The sequence below is a fragment of the Hemitrygon akajei genome, chromosome 30 (genome assembly GCF_048418815.1).
Source record: "Hemitrygon akajei chromosome 30, sHemAka1.3, whole genome shotgun sequence".
NCBI lineage: Eukaryota > Metazoa > Chordata > Chondrichthyes > Myliobatiformes > Dasyatidae > Hemitrygon > Hemitrygon akajei.
Genome location: NC_133153.1, coordinates 6,896,136 through 6,908,472, shown reverse-complemented (window position 1 = coordinate 6,908,472; position 12,337 = coordinate 6,896,136).

Sequence of the window (12,337 nt, the reverse complement as noted above, 5' to 3'; positions counted from 1 at the left end):
GGGCTGCGTTGTACTGAGCTTGGTTGTATTAGACTGCTTTGTACAGGGTGGGTTGTACTAGTCTGTTTTTTACTGGACTGGGTTTTACTGGGCTGAGTTGTACTGAGCTGGGTTGTACAGGGCTGGGTTGTACTGAGCTGCATTGTACAGTGCTGGGTTGTAATGTGCTGGGTTGTACTGAGATGAGTTGTACTGGGTTAGGTTGCATTTGACTGGTTTTTACAGGGCTGGGCTGTACTGGGCTGAGTTGTACTGAGCTGGGTTGTACTGGACTGGGTTGTACTGGGCTGCGTTGTACTGAGCTTGGTTGTATTAGACTGCTTTGTACAGGGTGGGTTGTACTAGACTGTTTTTTACTGGACTGGGTTTTACTGGGCTGAGTTGTACTGAGCTGGGTTGTACAGGGCTGGGTTGTACTGAGCTGTATTGTACAGTGCTGGGTTGTAATGTGCTGGGTTGTACTGAGATGAGTTGTACTGGGTTAGGTTGCATTTGACTGGTTTTTACAGGGCTGGGCTGTACTGGGCTGAGTTGTACTGAGCTTGGTTGTACAGGGCTGGGTTGTACTGAGCTGCATTGTACAGTGCTGGTTTGTAATGTGCTGGGTTGTACTGAGATGAGTTGTACTGGGTTAGGTTGTATTTGACTGGTTTGTACAGGGCTAGGTTGTACTGGACTGGGTTGTACTGGGCTGCGTTGTACTGAGCTGGTTTGTGTTGGACTGGTTTGTACATGGCTGCGTTGTAATGGGCTGGCTTGTACAGGGCTGGGTTGTGCTGAGCTGGGTTGTACTGAGATGAGTTGTACTGGGTTAGGTTGTATTTGACTGGTTTGTACAGGGCTGGGTTGTACTGGACTGGGTTGTACTGGGCTGCGTTGTACTGAGCTGGTTTGTGTTGGACTGGTTTGTACATGGCTGCGTTGTAATGGGCTGGGTTGTGCTGAGCTGGGTTGTACTGGGCTGTGTTGTACTGGACTGGGTTGTACTAGATTGGCTTGTACCAAGATGGGTTCTACTGGGCTAGGTTGTATTGGGCTGGGTTGAACAGGGCTGCGTTCTACTGAGCTGATTTTTGTTGGACTGGTTTGTACAGGGCTGGGTTGTACGGAGATGAGTTGTGCTGGGCTAGGTGGATTTGGGCTGGGTTGTTTTGGATTGGGTTGAACCGGGCTGAGTTTTACTGAGCTGGGTTCCACTGGGCTGTGTTGTACTGGACTGGGTTGTACTAGATTGGGTTGTACTGAGATGGGTTCTACTGGGCTTGTTTGTATTGGTCTGGGTTGAACAGGGCTGCGTTGTACTGAGCTGATTTTTGTTGGACTGGTTTGTACAGGACTGGGTTGTACTGGACTGGGTTGTAGTGGGCTGAGTTGTACTGACCTGGGTTGTATAGGGCTGGTGTTGTACAGTGCTGGGTTGTATTGAGCAGGGTTGTACCGAGCTGGTTTGTACTGGGCTGGGTTGGTCTAGGCTGGGTTGTACTGGGCTGGGTTGTACTGGGCTGGGTTGTACTGGGCTGGGTTTGTACTGGGCTGGGTTGTACTGGGCTGGGTTGTACTGGGCTGGGTTGTACTGGGCTGGTTTGTACTGGGCTGGGTTGTACTGGGCTGGGTTTGTACTGGGCTGGGTTGTACTGGGCTGGGTTGTAATGAGCAGGGTTGTACCGAGCTGGGTTGTACAGGTCTGAGTTGTACTGGGCTGTGTTGTACAGGGATGGGTTGTGCTGAGCTGGGTTGCACTGGGCTGCGTTGTACTGAGCTGATTTGTGCTGGAGTGGTTTGTACATGGCTGGGTTGTACTGGACTGGGTTGTACTGAGCTGGGTTGTAATGGGCTGTCTTGTACTGGGCTGGGTTGTACTGAGCTGTGTTGTGCAGCACTGGGTTGTACATGGCTAGGTTGTTTTGGGCTGTGTTGTAATGAGCAGGGTTGTACCGAGCTGGGTTGTATAGCGCTGGGTTGTACAGGTCTGAGTTGTACTGGGCTGGGTTGTACTGGGCTGAGTAGTACAGGGCTGTTTTGTACTGGGCTGCGTTGTACAGGGCTAAGTTGTATCGGGCTGTGTAGTACAGAGCAGGGTTGTACCGAGCTGGGTTGTACGGGACTGGGTTGTACTGGGCTGGGTTTTACTGGGCTGGGATGTACTGAGTTGTTTTGTACAGGTCTGGTGTTGCTCAGGGCTGTGTTGTACAGCGCTGGGTTGTAATGTGCTGGGTTGTACTGAGATGAGTTGTACTGGGTTAGGTTGTATTGGACTGGTTTTTACAGGGCTGGGTTGCACTGGACTGTGTTGTACTGGGCTGCGTTGTACTGAGCTAGGTTGTATTCGACTGGTTTGTACTAGACTGTGTTTTACTAGACTGGGTTTTACTGGGCTGAGTTGTACTGAGCTGGGTTGTACTGGGCTGATTTGTACTGAGCTGGGTTGTATAGGGCTGGTGTTGTACAGTGCTGGGTTGTATTGAGCAGGGTTGTACCGAGCTGGTTTGTACTGGGCTGGGTTGGTCTAGGCTGGGTTGTACTGGCCTGGGTTGTACTGGGCTGGTTTGTTCTGAGTTGGGTTGTACTGGGCTGGGTTGTACTGGGCTGGGTTGTACTGGGCTGGTTTGTACTGTGCTGGGTTGTACTGGGCTGGGTTGTACTGGGCTGGGTTTGTACTGGGCTGGGTTGTACTGGGCTGGGTTGTACTGGGCTTTGTTGTACTGGGCTGGGTTGTACTGAGCTGGGTTGTACAGGGTCTGGTTGTACATGGCTCTGTTGTACTGGGCTGGGTTGTACTGGGCTGGTTTTGTACTGGGCTGGGTTGTACTGGGCTGGGTTGTACTGGGCTGGTTTGTACTGGGCTGGGTTGTAGTGGGATGGGTTGTATCAGGCTGGGATGTACTGAGCTGCGTTGTACAGCGCTGGGTTGAAATGTGCTGGGTTGTACTGAGATGAGTTGTACTGGGTTAGGTTGTATTGGACTGGTTTTTACAGGGCTGGGTTGTGCTGGACTGGGTTGTACTGAGCTAGGTTGTATTAGACTGGTTTGTACAGGGTGGGTTGTACTAGACTGTGTTTTACTGGACTGGGTTTTACTGGGCTGAGTTGTACTGAGCTGGGTTGTACAGGGCTGGGTTGTACTGAGCTGTGTTGTGCAGCACTGGGTTGTACATGGCTAGGTTGTTTTGGGCTGTGTTGTAATGAGCAGGGTTGTACCGAGCTGGGTTGTATAGCGCTGGGTTGTACAGGTCTGAGTTGTACTGGGCTGGGTTGTACTGGGCTGAGTAGTACGGGGCTGTTTTGTACTGGGCTGCGTTGTACAGGGCTAAGTTGTATCGGGCTGTGTAGTACTGAGCAGGGTTGTACCGAGCTGGGTTGTACGGGACTGGGTTGTACTGGGCTGGGTTTTACTGGGCTGGGATGTACTGAGTTGTTTTGTACAGGTCTGGTGTTGCTCAGGGCTGTGTTGTACAGCGCTGGGTTGTAATGTGCTGGGTTGTACTGAGATGAGTTGTACTGGGTTAGGTTGTATTGGACTGGTTTTTACAGGGCTGGGTTGCACTGGACTGTGTTGTACTGGGCTGCGTTGTACTGAGCTAGGTTGTATTCGACTGGTTTGTACTAGACTGTGTTTTACTAGACTGGGTTTTACTGGGCTGAGTTGTACTGAGCTGGGTTCTACAGGGCTGGGTTGTACTGAGCTGCGTTGTACAGCACTGGGTTGTAATGTGCTGGGTTGTACTGAGATGAGTTGTACTGGGTTTGGTGGTATTGGACAGGTTTGTACAGGGCTGGGTTGTACTGGATAGGGTTGTACTGGGCTGCGTTGTACTGAGCTGGTTTGTGTTGGACTGGTTTGTACATGGCTGCGTTCTAATGGGCTGGGTTGTAATGGACTGGCTTGTACTGGGATGGGTTGTACTGAGCTGGGTTGTACTGGGCTGGGTTGTACTGAGCTGGATTGTACAGCGCTGGGTTGTACATGGCTCGGTTGTTTTGGGCTCTGTTGTAATCAGCAGGGTTGTACCGAGCTGGGTTTTACAGGGCTGGGTTGTACAGGTCTGAGTTGTACTGGGCTGTGTTGTACAGGGATGCAGGGATGGGTTGTGCTGAGTTAGGTTGCACTGGGCTGCGTTGTACTGAACTGATTTGTGTTGGACTGGTTTGTACTGGACTGGGTTGTAATGGTCTGGGTTATACAGGGCTGGGTTGTACTGAGCTGCGATGTACGGCCCTGGGTTGTACCTGGCTAGGTTGTTTTGGGCTGTGTTGTAATGAGCAGGGTTCTACCGAGCTGGGTTGTACAGGGCTGGTTTGTACTGGGCTGCGTTGTACAGGGTTAGATTGTATCGGCCTTTGTAGTACTGAGCAGGGTTGTACTGAGCTGGGTTGTACTGGACTGGGTTGTACTGGACTGCTTTGTACTGGGCTGGGATGTACTGATTTGGTTTGTACTGGTCTGGTGTTGCTCAGGGCTGTGTTGTACTGGGCTGAATTGTACAGCGCTGGGTTGTAATGGGCTGGGTTGTACTGGGTTGGATTTTACTGGGCTGAGTTGTACTGAGCTGCGTTGTACAGCACTGGGTTGTAATGTGCTGGGTTGTACTGAGATGAGTTGTACTGGGTTTGGTGGTATTGGACAGGTTTGTACAGGGCTGGGTTGTACTGGATAGGGTTGTACTGGGCTGCGTTGTACTGAGCTGGTTTGTGTTGGACTGGTTTGTACATGGCTGCGTTCTAATGGGCTGGGTTGTAATGGACTGGCTTGTACTGGGATGGGTTGTACTGAGCTGGGTTGTACTGGGCTGGGTTGTACTGAGCTGGATTGTACAGCGCTGGGTTGTACATGGCTCGGTTGTTTTGGGCTCTGTTGTAATCAGCAGGGTTGTACCGAGCTGGGTTTTACAGGGCTGGGTTGTACAGGTCTGAGTTGTACTGGGCTGTGTTGTACAGGGATGCAGGGATGGGTTGTGCTGAGTTAGGTTGCACTGGGCTGCGTTGTACTGAACTGATTTGTGTTGGACTGGTTTGTACTGGACTGGGTTGTAATGGTCTGGGTTATACAGGGCTGGGTTGTACTGAGCTGCGATGTACGGCCCTGGGTTGTACCTGGCTAGGTTGTTTTGGGCTGTGTTGTAATGAGCAGGGTTCTACCGAGCTGGGTTGTACAGGGCTGGTTTGTACTGGGCTGCGTTGTACAGGGTTAGATTGTATCGGCCTTTGTAGTACTGAGCAGGGTTGTACTGAGCTGGGTTGTACTGGACTGGGTTGTACTGGACTGCTTTGTACTGGGCTGGGATGTACTGATTTGGTTTGTACTGGTCTGGTGTTGCTCAGGGCTGTGTTGTACTGGGCTGAATTGTACAGCGCTGGGTTGTAATGGGCTGGGTTGTACTGGGTTGGATTTTACTGGGCTGAGTTGTACTGAGCTGGGTTGTACAGGGCTGGGTTGTACTGAGCTGCGTTGTACAGCGCTGGGTTGAAATGTGCTGGGTTGTACTGAGATGAGTTGTACTGGGTTAGGTTGTATTGGACTGGTTTTTACAGGGCTGGGTTGTGCTGGACTGGGTTGTACTGAGCTAGGTTGTATTAGACTGGTTTGTACAGGGCTGGGTTGGTCTAGGCTGGGTTGTACTGGGCTGGGTTGTACTGGGCTGGGTTGTACTGGGCTGGGTTTGTACTGGGCTGGGTTGTACTGGGCTGGGTTGTACTGGGCTGGGTTGTACTGGGCTGGTTTGTACTGGGCTGGGTTGTACTGGGCTGGGTTTGTACTGGGCTGGGTTGTACTGGGCTGGGTTGTAATGAGCAGGGTTGTACCGAGCTGGGTTGTACAGGTCTGAGTTGTACTGGGCTGTGTTGTACAGGGATGGGTTGTGCTGAGCTGGGTTGCACTGGGCTGCGTTGTACTGAGCTGATTTGTGCTGGAGTGGTTTGTACATGGCTGGGTTGTACTGGACTGGGTTGTACTGAGCTGGGTTGTAATGGGCTGTCTTGTACTGGGCTGGGTTGTACTGAGCTGTGTTGTGCAGCACTGGGTTGTACATGGCTAGGTTGTTTTGGGCTGTGTTGTAATGAGCAGGGTTGTACCGAGCTGGGTTGTATAGCGCTGGGTTGTACAGGTCTGAGTTGTACTGGGCTGGGTTGTACTGGGCTGAGTAGTACAGGGCTGTGTTGTACTGGGCTGTGTTGTATAGGGCTGTTTTGTACTGGGCTGCGTTGTACAGGGCTAAGTTGTATCGGGCTGTGTAGTACTGAGCAGGGTTGTACCGAGCTGGGTTGTACGGGACTGGGTTGTACTGGGCTGGGTTTTACTGGGCTGGGATGTACTGAGTTGTTTTGTACAGGTCTGGTGTTGCTCAGGGCTGTGTTGTACAGCGCTGGGTTGTAATGTGCTGGGTTGTACTGAGATGAGTTGTACTGGGTTAGGTTGTATTGGACTGGTTTTTACAGGGCTGGGTTGCACTGGACTGTGTTGTACTGGGCTGCGTTGTACTGAGCTAGGTTGTATTCGACTGGTTTGTACTAGACTGTGTTTTACTAGACTGGGTTTTACTGGGCTGAGTTGTACTGAGCTGGGTTGTACTGGGCTGATTTGTACTGAGCTGGGTTGTATAGGGCTGGTGTTGTACAGTGCTGGGTTGTATTGAGCAGGGTTGTACCGAGCTGGTTTGTACTGGGCTGGGTTGGTCTAGGCTGGGTTGTACTGGCCTGGGTTGTACTGGGCTGGTTTGTTCTGAGTTGGGTTGTACTGGGCTGGGTTGTACTGGGCTGGGTTGTACTGGGCTGGTTTGCACTGTAGCTGCTTTGTACCGGACTGCATTGTACAGGGCTAGGTTGTTTTGGGCTGGGTTCTACTGAGCTGGGTTGTACTGGGCTGATTTGTACTGAGCTGGGTTGTATAGGGCTGGTGTTGTACAGTGCTGGGTTGTATTGAGCAGGGTTGTACCGAGCTGGTTTGTACTGGGCTGGGTTGGTCTAGGCTGGGTTGTACTGGCCTGGGTTGTACTGGGCTGGTTTGTTCTGAGTTGGGTTGTACTGGGCTGGGTTGTACTGGGCTGGGTTGTACTGGGCTGGTTTGTACTGTGCTGGGTTGTACTGGGCTGGGTTGTACTGGGCTGGGTTTGTACTGGGCTGGGTTGTACTGGGCTGGGTTGTACTGGGCTTTGTTGTACTGGGCTGGGTTGTACTGAGCTGGGTTGTACAGGGTCTGGTTGTACATGGCTCTGTTGTACTGGGCTGGGTTGTACTGGGCTGGGTTGTACTGGGCTGGTTTTGTACTGGGCTGGGTTGTACTGGGCTGGGTTGTACTGGGCTGGTTTGTACTGGGCTGGGTTGTAGTGGGATGGGTTGTATCAGGCTGGGATGTACTGAGCTGCGTTGTACAGCGCTGGGTTGAAATGTGCTGGGTTGTACTGAGATGAGTTGTACTGGGTTAGGTTGTATTGGACTGGTTTTTACAGGGCTGGGTTGTACTGGACTGGGTTGTACTGAGCTAGGTTGTATTAGACTGGTTTGTACAGGGTGGGTTGTACTAGACTGTGTTTTACTGGACTGGGTTTTACTGGGCTGAGTTGTACTGAGCTGGGTTGTACAGGGCTGGGTTGTACTGAGCTGCGTTGTACAGCGCTGGGTTGTAATGTGCTGGGTTGTACTGAGATGAGTTGTACTGGGCTAGGTTGTATTGGGCTGGGTTGAACAGGGCTGCGTTGTACTGAGCTGATTTGTGTTGGACTGGTTTGTACAGGGCTGGGTTGTACTGGACTGGTTTGTACTGGGCTGGTTTGTAGTGGGCTGGCTTGTACTGTGCTGGGTTGTACTGAGCTAGGTTGTATTGGACTGGTTTGTACAGGGTGGGTTGTACTAGACTGGGTTGTACTGGACTGGGTTTTACTGGGCTGTGTTGTACTAGATTGGGTTGTACTGAGATGGGTTCTACTGGGCTTGTTTGTATTGGTCTGGGTTGAACAGGGCTGCGTTGTACTGAGCTGATTTTTGTTGGACTGGTTTGTACAGGGCTGGCTTGTAATGGGCTGGCTTGTACTGGGCTGGGTTGTACTGGACTGGGTTGTCCTGGGCTGCGTTGTACTGAGCTTGTTTGTGTTGGACTTGGTTGTACTTGACTGGGTTGTACAGGGCTGGGTTGTACAGTGCTGGGTTGTACGGAGATGAGTTGTGCTGGGCTAGGTGGTATTGGGCTTGTTTGCATTGGATTGGGTTGAACTGGGCTCAGTTTTACTGAGCTGAGTTCTACTGGGCTGTGTTGTACTGGACTGGGTTGTACTAGATTGGGTTGTACTGAGATGGGTTTTAGTGGGCTAGGTTGTATTGGGCTGGGTTGAACATTTGTGCGTTGTACTGAGCTGATTTGTGTTGGACTGGTTTGTACAGGGCTGGGTTGTACTGGACTGGGTTGTACTGGGCTGGTTTGTAATGGGCTGGCTTGTACTGTGCTGGGTTGTACTGAGCTAGGTTGTATTGGACTGGTTTGTACAGGGCTGGGTTGTACTGGACTGGGTTGTACTGGACTGGGTTTTACTGGGCTGGGTTGTACTGAGCTGGGTTGTACAGGGGCTGGGCTGTACTGAGCTGCGTTGTACAGCGCTGGGTTGTAATGTGCTGGGTTGTACTGAGATGAGTTGTGCTGGGTTAGGTTGTATTGGACTGGTTTGTACAGGGCTGGGTTGTACTGGACTGGGTTCTACTGGGCTGGGTGGTAATGGGCTGGCTTGTACTGGGCTGGGTTGTGCTGAGCTGGGTTGTACAGGGCTGGGTTGTACAGAGCTGCGTTGTACTGGGCTGGATTGTACTGAGCTGTGTTGTACAGCGCTGGGTTGTAATGTGCTGGGTTGTACTGAGATGAGTTGTACCTGGTTACGTTGTATTTGATTGGGTTGAACTGGGCTGGGTTGTACTGAGCTGGGTTGTGCTGAGCTGGGTTGTACAGGGCTGGGTTGTACAGAGCTGCGTTGTACTGGGCTGGGTTGTACTGAGCTGTGTTGTACAGCGCTGGGTTGTAATGTGCTGGGTTGTACTGAGATGAGTTGTACCTGGTTACGTTGTATTTGATTGGGTTGAACTGGGCTGTGTTGTACTGGACTGGGTTGTACTGAGCAGTGTTGTACTGAGCTGGGTTGCACTGGACTGGGTTGTACGGGGCTGGGTTGTACTGAGCTTGTTTGTGTTGGACTGATTTGTACAGGGCTGGGTTGTACTTGTCTGGGTTGTTTAGGGCTAAGTTGTTTTGGGCTGGATTGTAATGAGCAGGGTTGTACCAAGCTGGGTTATACTGGGCTGGGTTGGACAGGGCTGTGTTGTACTGGGCTGGGTTGTACTGGGCTGGGTTGTACAGGGCTTGGTTGTACTGGGCTGGTTTGCACTGTAGCTGCTTTGTACCGGACTGCATTGTACAGGGCTAGGTTGTTTTGGGCTGGGTTCTACTGAGCTGGGTTGTACTGGACTGATTTGTACTGAGCTGGGTTGTATAGGGCTGGTGTTGTACAGTGCTGGGTTGTATTGAGCAGGGTTGTACCGAGCTGGTTTGTACTGGGCTGGGTTGGTCTAGGCTGGGTTGTACTGGCCTGGGTTGTACTGGGCTGGTTTGTTCTGAGTTGGGTTGTACTGGGCTGGGTTGTACTGGGCTGGGTTGTACTGGGCTGGTTTGTACTGTGCTGGGTTGTACTGGGCTGGGTTGTACTGGGCTGGGTTTGTACTGGGCTGGGTTGTACTGGGCTGGGTTGTACTGGGCTTTGTTGTACTGGGCTGGGTTGTACTGAGCTGGGTTGTACAGGGTCTGGTTGTACATGGCTCTGTTGTACTGGGCTGGGTTGTACTGGGCTGGTTTTGTACTGGGCTGGGTTGTACTGGGCTGGGTTGTACTGGGCTGGTTTGTACTGGGCTGGGTTGTAGTGGGATGGGTTGTATCAGGCTGGGATGTACTGAGCAGGGTTGTACAGAGCTGGGTTGTACTGGGCTGGGTTGGACATGGCTGTGTTGTACTGGGCTGGGTTGTACTGAGCTGGGTTGTACTGGGCTGGGTTGGACAGGGCTGTGTTGTACTGGGCTGTGTTGTACAGGGATGGGTTGTGCTGTGCTGGGTTGCACTGGGCTGCGTTGTACTGAAATGATTTGTGCTGGACTGGTTTGTACATGGCTGGGTTGTACTGGACTGGGTTGTACTGAGCTGGGTTGTAATGGGCTGTCTTGTACTGGGCTGGGTTGTACTGAGCTGTGTTGTGCAGCACTGTGTTGTACATGGCTAGGTTGTTTTGAGCTGTGTTGTAATGAGCAGGGTTGTACCGAGCTGGGTTGTACAGCGCTGGGTTGTACAGGTCTGAGTTGTACTGGGCTGGGTTGTACTGGGCTGAGTAGTACAGGGCTGTTTTGTACTGGGCTGCATTGTACAGGGCTAAGTTGTATCGGGCTGTGTAGTACTGAGTAGGGTTGTACCGAGCTGGGTTGTACGGGACTGGGTTGTACTGGGCTGGGTTTTACTGGGCTGGGATGTACTGAGTTGTTTTGTACAGGTCTGGTGTTGCTCAGGGCTGTGTTGTACAGCGCTGGGTTGTAATGTGCTGGGTTGTACTGAGATGAGTTGTACTGGGTTAGGTTGTATTGGACTGGTTTGTACAGGGCTGGGTTGTACTGGACTGTGTTGTACTGGGCTGCGTTGTACTGAGCTAGGTTGTATTCGACTGGTTTGTACTAGACTGTGTTTTACTAGACTGGGTTTTACTGGGCTGAGTTGTACTGAGCTGGGTTCTACAGGGCTGGGTTGTACTGAGCTGGGTTGTACTGAGCTGGATTGTACAGCGCTGGGTTGTACATGGCTAGGTTGTTTTGGGCTCTGTTGTAATCAGCAGGGTTGTACCGAGCTGGGTTTTACAGGGCTGGGTTGTACAGTTCTGAGTTGTACTGGGCTGTGTTGTACAGGGATGGGTTGTGCTGAGTTAGGTTGCACTGGGCTGCGTTGTACTGAACTGATTTGTGTTGGACTGGTTTGTACTGGACTGGGTTGTAATGGTCTGGGTTATACAGGGCTGGGTTGTACTGAGCTGCGATGTACGGCGCTGGGTTGTACCTGGCTAGGTTGTTTTGGGCTGTGTTGTAATGAGCAGGGTTCTACCGAGCTGGGTTGTACAGGGCTGGTTTGTACTGGGCTGCGTTGTACAGGGTTAAGTTGTATCGGCCTTTGTAGTACTGAGCAGGGTTGTACTGAGCTGGGTTGTACTGGACTGCTTTGTACTGGGCTGGGATGTACTGAGTTGGTTTGTACTGGTCTGGTGTTGCTCAGGGCTGTGTTGTACTGGGCTGAATTGTACAGCGCTGGGTTGTAATGGGCTGGGTTGTACTGGGTTGGATTTTACTGGGCTGAGTTGTACTGAGCTGGGTTGTACAGGGCTGGGTTGTACTGAGCTGCGTTGTACAGCGCTGTGTTGAAATGTGCTGGGTTGTACTGAGATGAGTTGTACTGGGTTAGGTTGTATTGGACTGGTTTTTACAGGGCTGGGTTGTACTGGACTGGGTTGTACTGAGCTAGGTTGTATTAGACTGGTTTGTACAGGGTGGGTTGTACTAGACTGTGTTTTACTGGACTGGGTTTTACTGGGCTGAGTTGTACTGAGCTGGGTTGTACAGGGCTGGGTTGTACTGAGCTGCGTTGTACAGCGCTGGGTTGTAATGTGCTGGGTTGTACTGAGATGAGTTGTACTGGGCTAGGTTGTATTGGGCTGGGTTGAACAGGGCTGCGTTGTACTGAGCTGATTTGTGTTGGACTGGTTTGTACAGGGCTGGGTTGTACTGGACTGGTTTGTACTGGGCTGGTTTGTAGTGGGCTGGCTTGTACTGTGCTGGGTTGTACTGAGCTAGGTTGTATTGGACTGGTTTGTACAGGGTGGGTTGTACTAGACTGGGTTGTACTGGACTGGGTTTTACTGGGCTGTGTTGTACTAGATTGGGTTGTACTGAGATGGGTTCTACTGGGCTTGTTTGTATTGGTCTGGGTTGAACAGGGCTGCGTTGTACTGAGCTGATTTTTGTTGGACTGGTTTGTACAGGGCTGGCTTGTAATGGGCTGGCTTGTACTGGGCTGGGTTGTACTGGACTGGGTTGTCCTGGGCTGCGTTGTACTGAGCTTGTTTGTGTTGGACTTGGTTGTACTTGACTGGGTTGTACAGGGCTGGGTTGTACAGTGCTGGGTTGTACGGAGATGAGTTGTGCTGGGCTAGGTGGTATTGGGCTTGTTTGCATTGGATTGGGTTGAACTGGGCTCAGTTTTACTGAGCTGAGTTCTACTGGGCTGTGTTGTACTGGACTGGGTTGTACTAGATTGGGTTGTACTGAGATGGGTTTTAGTGGG